Below are 11626 nucleotides of genomic sequence, written 5' to 3'. Positions count from 1 at the left end.
TAACTTTTTTAACCTCGTAGATCAGCCAGGTCGAGAAATTTCTCAAGAAGAGTTGAGGACTTGGAGCTGCACATTTAATACATTGGCCTTATCCTATAGTTTGGATTATTATTGACGTATTCAAGACTTGGTCAAATTCTAAAGTTAGTCAATCGGTTTAACTGTCCCGGAAAACTTTCATATCAATCATTTCCTTTACATGTGTATGCTAAACGGTGGATCCGTTGTTGCACAAATACGAACGATTGCTGCAGCACTCCTCCCAATGTCACCTCCGCAAGGCCTGTGCGCTGAAACAAACGGCCAGGAGACGTTCTGTAGCCATCAGATGTGGTTTAATAATTAAAACTCAAGCGAAGCCAATCACTCCGGGGCCCAGCGTGTGAGCAGAACCGCCCCACTACGCCTGTTAACGCTCATTAACATGAAAGCGCCATTCAGACAACAGCCACTTCTCAAAGAGGAGCGCTCCTTGCCAGCCTCAGTTTGCGCCTCAGTTTGCTCATCAGCAGGAGTGTGGCAGAGTGTGTGTGTGTGTGTGTGTGTGTGTGTGTCGGAGCTCTGTCTACTTGCCACTGGAAAGGCCAGCGTCCTCCCCGTGCCAGGCCGCTGCTTCAATCCACCAGACTCGATGCCATGCGGATGCCAAAACATTCGCCCTTGCTCTGTCCGCCAGGTCGTCTGCCAGCAGTCTGCCGATGTCCCCGTTGGGGGCACTGCTGTCCTGCCTCCCACGGGGCGCGATGAAAAGGCCCCTTTGACAGTTCTCTTGATTGGCACGACTCCTTGTGTAAACATCCCTCTTTTATAGAGCAGTGGGTGGTGAGTGTCTGCCATTTATTTATCTGCCACCCATCTCCATGAATTCATCATGAAACAGACAACAGAGCCCCGTGAAAGGGACTGCGGTTTACGTGTTCAGTGTTGATTTCAGGGACTGCAGAGAATATGACATGGCCTCAGAAGTTCATTTTGGGCCGCGTTTAACGAGAAGAGCTGATCTGAGAGGGTGGGCGGTCTGTAGATGTTGGAAATGGGATTGTTTATACACACACACACACACCTCTCTTATATAAGCTTATAAAACTAAACACATCATCAATGTTAAGGGGCAAACGTAAAGCAGTTGTAGCATTTGTTAATAGGCTAGTTGGAATGGATGACTAACAATTTAACATAGGTTCAGTTTCCTCTCCTAAAATGACCTTTACAGAGATCGAAGAAAACAGTAGGCCCAGTCATCTTTTTTCTTAATAATCTGCTCCAATCCGAGGCATGCATAATGCAGTCTATTAGGCTGTCATGTGACGTGAAATAAATTTCCCTCACTTCCTTTCCACACTAAATCGCCATGCGGTTTGGGATATTTATCCGTTTAAAGGCTAGAAGGTTGTCCAAACAGGCATACAATGTCCACTTTCATGTCTCATAACCGGCCCAAGCCCCACAGCAACAGACAATGACCTGTGTTCGCCTCGCACAGAGTCTCTCTGTGTCCGCAACGGCTACAGGCTCCGGAGGAGGTGATTGACCGTGTAGGCCCTACTGCAGCTCAGCATGTCCGCCGGTGTGTGATTGATCACCGCGTTAAAAACGTACGGAGTCCCGCAGTAGGCTACGTCCCCGAGGTGGAGAGAGCGGCGGGCGGCCCTACGAGAGCTCCTCGTAGACTACAGCAAACGCACACGCCGAAGGTCAGGCTCCGACGGTAGCTAATATATGAAAAAGGAAGGAGGAAAATAAGTAATCTACTTCCTACTCGCACATGTGTTTTGCATTAACATGGCACTGTGATATAGACGCACACACAATACTTAACATACTTTATTTTCTGAAGCCGTCAAGACTTGTTTTAACTGGAAGATCAATTATGACAGATGTTTGAGGACTGTGTCCTATGAACACAATTGTTAACACGTCCAAAAAAATTAGAACCATATGGGGTTATCTGGTCATGTCAATCATTTTTACCGGTCATGGACATGAAAGCAGTTTATTTAAATAATCCGATTTTCAGTTTGCCTGTATTTGAAGTGAATAGCAGGGGTGATGAATTTCAGCATTGTCTTTACTTCAATCACTTGTCACTGTATAATCTGCACCAAAGCCACAGAAAGACATAGGTGTCTCCAAAAGCTTGATTGTCACTTGGATGTATGTCTAACTGACTGGATCCAGAATCAATACTTAATCCTCATCCTCATCGTCATCCGCTTATCCGGGGTCGGGTCGCGGGGGGAGCAGCTCAATACTTAATCTTAACTGAAATATCAATATGCATCTTCACTAAGCTTAGCAATGTAGTCGTGAGTATGGCTTTTGGTGTTCAAATGACTTGGTTATAGATGCAGATCTGTTGATATCCAATGATGTGAGTATGCCTACACCTTGAGTAAGTTCTTACTTAATAGGGCTGCGGACCAATTCTCTTGACTCTTTTGAGTAGGCTACCTAACATTGCCTTACTTCACCTTTTGTTCTATAGTTACAGTTGAATGACACTCACTACAAGCAGTGTCACTGGAACCCTCTCAGGGCTGTGCGGACCCACGGACTAAAGAAGTGCCTTTAAAACAAGATGTGCCAAAAGAGGCATTTATCGGGGGGAAAAAGCGATAGGATGATCTCCGTATTTATGTACAATTAACACCGAAAGGCCAATGGCAACCATATAGATCTAGATATAATCCTCACATCATAACTATATTCAGATGTCAAGCATTATAAACTCATATTCATCTCTTGGAAGTTGAATCGGTTGCAATGCACACGACAGGACATGGCACCACCCTACACAAGTTAATTGTCATTTTTCTTTAAGGCATGAACAATAAGTAAATACATTTTAATTCTTAATCTGTAAGACTCTAAGTAATTACTCTGGTCCCTATGTTATTTACCCTATGGTTGAAACCAAAATCAAATAAAGAAATGCATAGTGGTTCAATATCTTGGACTATGCTCAATGCTCTCTCTTCCCTTGGACCCTGCCTTCACCATGTCTTGAAGCTATCATGACTGGCTGTCATTCATGGACTTGCAACAACCGTTCAGAGGATGGAGACACGAGGAAACGGTTTGCCGCTGCAAGAGAAGGTAAGAGGATGCAAGTTAGCAGGAGATCTGACCATCACGAAATACTAGGAAAACCACTGGGGCGCCTGGCAGCTCACCGGGTGGAGCGCGTGGGCTTAGTCCTGTTCGCAGTGGCTCCAGTCTGATTCCTGCCGGTGGTCATTTGCTGCATGTCCTCCCCTCTATCACTCATACCTTCCTGTCTATTCTCACTCTATAATAAACCATAAAAAATGCAGAAATAAATCTCCCTAAAAAAAACAAAAAACAGTAGGAGGTAATGACGTCAGGATTTACCTTGTTCCTTTGGACAGGTTGTTTAGAAGGTACCCCATCTCCATGGTGTCCAATAGTGCAGTCAGTCATAGTGCGAACATCATTATAGTAAATGGGAGGTCTATTTTTACATCTTCAAACATCCTCATCCATATGAACAGCCACCCACACAGAAAGTGTCCCAGCCTGAAACTCTTACTTATTCCTCTATTTAAGATTCTTCCATTGGTCGATGTGTGTCTAGTCTGATCAGTCTCGAAATCCTCACATTATTATGACATTCTTATTTATCCATCAACCGACTACACAAGAGTTGCGGTCCATTCTCTGAGTACCGAATAGACGTCCCCTTTCCACTCAGACACATGTTTAGAGGCATCTGTCTGTATGAATGCACAGAATGACGTAAAACAACGTAACAAGCCATATTGACCAGACAGTTCTGCTCCGTCACTTAGCTTTCTTTCCCCGTACATAAGCTAGTTCAAATCCATTAACTTGTGAATAAATGTGCCAAGAGGCTGCAAACAAATGTGAAGTGAATTACTTTTTTCCTAACAAGCTAATTCAGTGACTTTAACTACATTTAATCGATTTGTTATTTCGACGAAAAATTAAATGTCATGCATATATTTTTTTCCATGCACAAATCAATTGATATTCATCGACATGAAACTGCAATATCATTTGTCGTGTGTTTCATTACTCTTCATCCGATAGTATTAAACATTATCCATTGCATTGAGGAGACCTATCAGATGGTTTATGTGTAGAGGCAGTTCACAGAGGCCTCTGGAAGCCCGGCTCCTCACTTTCATTCCCTTCCGCTCAGCAGTCACTTAACCCTCATAAGGTGTTCGGGTCTGTGGGACCCGTTTTCAGTTTTTAGCTTTATAAAAGTGATACAAATAATTATTTTTTTGAACTAAGATTCATTGGCTTTGGCTCATTTTCTGTGAGGAACATATATCAGAAAACATTTTCAAGGACCCCCCCCTGTATACCCCCCCATCACATTTATATTACACACAGGGTGTTCGGGTCCAGTGGACCCGGAGCTAGTTTAAGTGTGGAAATCATAGGTTCTGTGCACCCTCATTTTCCCTTTCTCCTCTGTGTGTGTGTGTGTGTGTGTGTGTGTGTGTGTGTGTGTGTGTGTGTGTGTGTGTGTGTGTGTGTGTGTGTGTGTGTGTGTGTGTGTGTGTGTGTGTGTGTGTGTGTGTGTGTGTGTGTGTGTGTGTGTGTGGAGAGTAAAGCAGGTGAATGGGCCCTTGGTGTGAGCACCCACAGTGTGCACCCACTGTTCCCGCACAAGGTTGCAACATTGGAGCACCCAACACTATCTACACCCATATTCCCACACATTTCACCCTCTGTCTTGCGGGAACCAAGCTTGGGGATCTGACACTATAAAAAATCTCTGTCAGCGTGGTTCCATACCACAACTGATCAAGATGGCAAAGCGATTGTCTGTTCAGACTGCCTTACAGTTGATATTTGAAGAGACAGAGGGTTTTGATGGTGATGCAGAGAAAACAGTTTCAGAAAGTGAGGGTAACATTTCTGAAAATTCTGAGTCTGACTGAGTTTGAAGAGGAGGATCAGCATCAACCAGCTCCGAAACGTAAAAGACAAATACACAATATACATAATACATAATAATATAAAACACAATATACATGCAACCAGTGCAACAAATACATATGCAATACACACAGTGAGACTCTGCCCCTCATGTGTGGTATAGTCTGATATACGTATAACGGCCGTGTTCAAAGGCTTTAATGTGTTGTTCAGACAGATGTTATTAAGTATGTTTCAATTTCTAATGATGTTGATAATTTCCCAGTTATGCCTGTTTTATGATGCATTTCATTACCTTGTTACATGCTAATACGAAAATAAACAAAACGAGTGGCACCTCTATTCATAAATGTGATTTAACAAAGGTAAAGGGAACAAATTTAACATATGTGTTGTTTATATTACTTGCAATTGGGTTGAAGTAACCATTTGGTGAGTATTTAAAAAAAAAGTTTGATTATGTTGAATTAAAAGGCCTAAAATGCAATGGGTCCACCAGACCCAGCAGCACATCCTGTGTAACAAAAAGACGAACACCCTATGAGGGTTAACCCAAGATCACATACATCTGTTCCTCAATCTGTGCCTTATGAGCTGCTTTGTTTTTCTGTGTGTGTGTGTGTGTGTGTGTGTGTGTGTGTGTGTGTGTGTGTGTGTGTGTGTGTGTGTGTGTGTGTGTGTGTGTGTGTGTGTGTGTGTGTGTGTGTGTGTGTGTGTGTGTGTGTTGGGGAAAATAGAGGGTGTGGTGCTGGTGGGAGGGGGGGATGGGGTACTTCACGGTACCGCCATAACTCTTTGGTCACTCGGAATAACTGATAAACGATGAGCACTCCCATTAAAAGGTTTTGGAAGTGGGGAGAATTATTTTCAGAGCCTTGGCTCTGCCATCATGTTGCGCGTGTCCGCCGTGTGTAGCATGTCGCATTAGGCGGGGGAGATAGGGGGGGGACTGCAGATGTGAACGTAAGCACGCTTGGCCTGCATGTTAAATGGAAATGTCACAGTGATAAAGAGTGCACCTCCGCTCCCAGGGCTGTGTGTGAGTGTGACTGTGTGTGAGGGTGATGAGTAGGGACTCTGTTCAGGAGGCCCACCCTAAATCCTTCAAGACATCAGCAAACAGAAAGCAACAAATAAACGAGGCGGATGAACACACACACACACACACACACACACACACACGCACATACACTCACACAAACACGTAGACAAGACACACATTCTCAGACCTAGCGGTAATGCTGCTGCGATCCGACCGTAGTTTTATGTTTTAATGCTACTTCATGTTGCAATCCAGCAGATAAAACTTGCAACAGAATTCTGTAATGTGTGTGTGTGTGTGTGTGTGTGTGTCTTCTGGACTTGCGGGGAATAAGAAATAACGAGCAGGAGGGGGGATAAAGGAAGGCAGCTCTGCAGGGCCGTGGGCCCCAGGCCTGACACAGAGGTGTGTGAGATTGGAGGAACAGCGTTCTACCAGTGGGGCGTTCGAGGAGCACAATGGCCCCTGTGAGTAGAGAGAGACACGGAGAGAGAGGCAGACGTCCAACATCACCAGGGGTGAGAGGGAGGAAGGGGAGATGGCGAATGGCTGGGCATGATGCTGTGCCTTTTAAACACACCTCACATAACGTAGCATGAATGAGCCCTTAAAGGTATCGGCTTCCAGTCAATAAACAGGGGAATCAGGCAACTGGTTCAGGGGGAGTTGAACCGCACACACGCATGCATACACACGCACATGAACACACACACACACACACACACACACATGCATGCATGCACGCACACGTGTACACATCCACACACACACACACACACACACAGATACACATGCACGTACACACACACATGTACACACACACACACACACACACACACACACACACGTAGGCACAAACACGCACACACAAATGTACACACACACACACACACACACACACACACACACACACACACAGATCCAGTCATGGCATTACAGTGTACATTAAACTAGCCGTTCGAAGCTTAACAAGTCCAACCTCACAAGCTCCATGTTAATAACTTGGCAGGCCTCTGCGCCGGGCCGGTAACACAACCCTAACCAAACACCATATCTTTTTTTCTTCCCTTTTCCCTTTTTTCCCCAATCCTAAAATACAGTAGCAGCTGAAACGGTGTTTGACATTCATGCTTAACATCCAATATTGTTTCCACTTCTTTTTTTTTCTTCTTCTTCTGAGACACTGAATGGCTACCAAAGGTTTTTAATATTCTTCCCGCCTCTGTTTCCCCCCCCCCCCCCCCCACACACACACACACACACACACACGCACACTGTTGCCCAGCCTGATGCCCCCCGACTGCTCCTGTGTCTAGCTTTGACGGTGGCTCTGTGAGGTCATGCGGCGCTGGCGTCTGCTCTCTGCCATGTGCGCCTCCGACGTACCGGGGGAGCGTGTGTGTGTGTGTGTGTGTGTGTGTGTGTGTGGTCAGCAGCGGAGGCAAACTGTCCCCGCTTGGATGACTGGTGACTTTCCACACACACACATTCAAACTAGTGCCCACACACACACACACACACACACACACACACACACACACACACACACACACACACACACACACACACACACACACACACACACACACACACACACACACACACACACACACGTCCAGACCCACTGTTCCTTATTGACATCCCTCCCCTTCCCACCTCTGACATGTTTTCCTCTGTCCCCCATCCTGACCATTCCCTCTCTCTAATTATCACTATCCCCTATAAGCACATATCATACAGACATGCATGCCTCCGAAATGCACTCGCACACCTCATCGTTCTGCTCCCCCCCCCCCTCCCCTCTCTGTGGCCTCAGGGCATATGGTTTTACTGGGCAGGAGATAAGAGAGACGTGTCAGCCTGCGGTATTGAACAAACACATCTTTTATTCTTTATTCTCACACACACACACACACACACACACACACACACACACACACACACACACACACACACACACACACACACACACACACACATTCTTATTTCATACTTTATTCTCCCCTTGTTGGACTTCTCCTCCTCCACTTCCATCCTGGCTTCCTCGTCCCCCATCTCTCTCCCTTTTCAACTCCTCTCTTCTCCCTCTGCTCTCCCCCCCTCCCTCTGCTCTCCCTCCTCAACTCCTCGCCTGTCTCTCTCACTCATCTCTCCTCTCCTCTGTCCTATCTTCACGATGGAAGGGAGATAAAAATGCACCTTGTCTCTCAGGTGGAGAAGTGAGTTTGCTCGCTGTGTTTCGTGGATGAGGAGGTGTGTGGGCAGCACTGCACCATCACAACAATCAGATGCTCTGGAGGAGCCAACGCCGTGGGGGGCAGGCAGAGTTAAGGGCCAAAGACTGGGCCCTAGAAAGAAGAAGGGAGACAGAGTACCGTCCCCTCCTCCACCCCGCCCACAGCCTACTCCTTAGCCCCTCGTTCACTCCACCGCGAGAAAGGATCTCTCTCTGCTCTCCCCTCTCCTCTGTCTCTGTCTCTCATTCCTCTCCCTCCCTCCCCCCTCCCTCCCTCCCTCCCTTCCTCCCTCTAACGTACACTGCTGGAAAAGGGTGCATGCTCCTTTTGATGGGAGAAGGAAAAAAAATGTTGTCTCCCCCGTGCCAATATGAGTCTCTGCTTCCATTTATCTCCCTGCTCCCTCACTGTTCGGTCTAAACACACAGTCAAAGACACACACACACACACACACACACACACACACACACACACACACACACACACACACACACACACACACATACACACACACACACACACACACACACACACACACACACACACACACACACACACACACACACACACACACACACACACATGCGCACAGTCTGTCCCATTTTGAGGAGGCGCGTGTCAGGTCTTTGCCGGTACAGCGTGCATGCTGGATTTGCTTTGCTTTCTGATTGCCTCGGTGTCTGCGGTGGCTCGATCAAGTTACTGTTTAAACCAGTTCAATCAAAACCAAAACGTGGGCATGGGGAGTGTGTGTGTGCGTGTGTATTTGTGTTTGTGTGCAGGACTTTGCATGTGTGTGTGCTTGTGTGCAAGTGCAAAAGGGAGATCAAGTGCATATGCGTTTAGCGTCACACGCACATATGCACATAAGCGTGCGCTAGTGTGGGTGTGTGAACATGTGTTGGTTCGTGTTTGTATATGTGAGTGAGTTAGTGTGTGTCTGTGCCTGCTTGTCTTTGTTGGATGTGTGCGTGGGATCTTGTGTGTGTCTGTGGGCTCGTGTTCATGTGTGTGTGTATGTGTGTGTGTGTGTGTGTGTGTGTGTGTGTGTGTGTGCCTTCATGGAATCTGTGCCAGTGGTGGGAATAGCACTCTTTCAGCTGCTATTATTAGAATGGCTCTGTTCCACATCGGTCCGCTATTGCCTCTCCGGGCTCCCGGTTGAACGCAGCCATTTCATTGCTATCTGGGTGGAGGAGGAAGGCTGGGCCATCACAGCTCCCGGTCTTTAAGAGCCGCCGCAGCAGAGGGATACATTGTGCCCTGTCAGCCCGTCCGTCCTGGAGAGGCGCATAATGGTTGCCAGAGGCTTGTGGTGCACTTAGCCTTTCATTGTTTTGCTTCAAACACAGACACACAGAGTGACACACGCACATACGCACACCCAGACACGCCTTTGACCAGTAAGTATTTCAAGGGTACAATTCTGGTTATGATGATCTCTCACATGGTATTTAAATCGTTGGAGGAGTTGTGTGTACACGCACACGCACACGCACACGCACATACGCTTATGCCACCCGGTTCCTGACCCCCCACCTGACTATCAGCGTCATGGAGTGTCTTCCATTTCAGATAAGTGCAGCAGTGATACTGACAGGGTCGCGACGGACCAGCAACGCCTTGACCTTAGAGACCCCTATCCAGATGGCGGGGGGGGGGGGAGAGAGAGAGAGAGAGAGAGAGAGAGAACAATAACAACATGGAGGGGGGAGATCTGAATACTGATACACTACTGTTTCCATTTGAAAGCATGTACGCCTCCCACCACGTTGGTCGATATATGAGTGCATTGTGACCAAGTGAGCGGCCCCTTAGAACAGACCACATGCCACCTGATAAGGCCTGCCTTCCACTGGGATCAACGTAGAGTCCGAATGCTTGGCAGATGTAAACGCTCTGTTCTTTTCTTAGAACCTCTTTACTGTTTTTTTTATTTTTATTCTTTTCATTTCATTTTAGTTCCATATGCGATCCAGCACACAGCTGAATATGTCCCCCACCCCACCAACACCCAATTCCCCCCCACCCCCCCCCCCAAATAATAAAGAAGAAGTCTCTCATCTGGAGGAAAGAATGAGACACAGAGATCAAATTTGCGCCCTGCACATTTTTTTTTCAGCTTTTTTCTCTCGTTTACTTGGTAGAAAAACAGTCCAAATAAACAGAAAAGTGGAAAACTGTTATGAGAACATGACGCGGTGCTGTGAACAAGAGCCACTCTGCACAGCCTGTTCGCTGTCACAGGGTGTCAATCTGTCCACAGCCTCTGGTGGTCCGTGTCTGCCTCTATATCTGGATGTGTTTGTGTGTGTCCGTATTGATGTGTGTGTGTCTATATCCGTGTGTGTGAGTGTGTGTATTTCCGCCCCAGTGTGCAGGCGCACAGGCGTTTGTGTGTGTGTGTTTGTGTGACACTACATGTCGACGGTGTTTTGATTGCATGTGTGTTTCCTCGGCGCAGAAGGAGAAAGAAGAAGAAAATAAACGGTCTGGTGCAGCAGGCCTGCCACTGGCCCGCATCACAACGCAGGCCTGGCGCCCGGCCGGCCCCCCGGTCCCCCGAGCCACCCTCTGACCCGAGACCGGCCCGCTGTGTGCTCAGGAATCTCACAGATCCATCCCGGAGCACAATCCTGACCCGGGGCCCAGAGCTCTGTGAGTTCAGGAGTTCCAGTTGATGTTTATTTTTTTCCTGTTTTCTATTGGCTCCAGCCGCGTGACCTGACGCCGGAGGGGGTCCGGGGCCGAGGAAGTTAAAACACTTCCAGGACGCCCCGGCGAGAACGCCTTGCCAGAGACGATGGTGAAGTAGGTCTCTTTTTTCTTATTATAAATATAGTCTGCCTTTGGAGCCGCTTTTAGAAACATTTGGCTTTGATTTATTCCTCAAAGTTGTTTTTTAGACGAGCTCATTGTGATGCTGTCAGTGATTTGGGAGCCAAATATAGACCATATTCTGGTGACATCTTCAAAGTCTGTTCCTCCGCTGTCGGACACACCTGGCTCTCTCTCTCGCTCGCTCTCTCTCTTCTTTTCTCTCTTCCCCCTTCTCTACTTTTACACACAAACACACACACACACACACACACACACACACACACACACACACACACACACACACACACACGCACACACACACACATTTAAAGAGGATGTAATCTTTTATCCACGGTTTCCTCTCCGACCCTCCCCCGCCCCCCTCCCCCGTCCAGTGGCTCTCTTTGTGAGTCTCTGTGAAAAGCAGCCCGAGTACAGCAGTAGAAAAATACTGCCGACAAACTGTCATTTCCTCTTCTTCTTTATTTTTCCAGGCGTTGGTTGGTGCCGTCCACTGCCCCCACCCGTTCCCCCTGTACACACACACACAGCTGATACTAGCTAATGAGGCTGAAACAGGCTCTCACACACA

This window comes from Gadus macrocephalus, chromosome 21 (genome assembly GCF_031168955.1).
Source record: "Gadus macrocephalus chromosome 21, ASM3116895v1".
In the NCBI taxonomy this organism is placed as follows: domain Eukaryota; kingdom Metazoa; phylum Chordata; class Actinopteri; order Gadiformes; family Gadidae; genus Gadus; species Gadus macrocephalus.
This window is presented reverse-complemented; position numbering follows the sequence as displayed.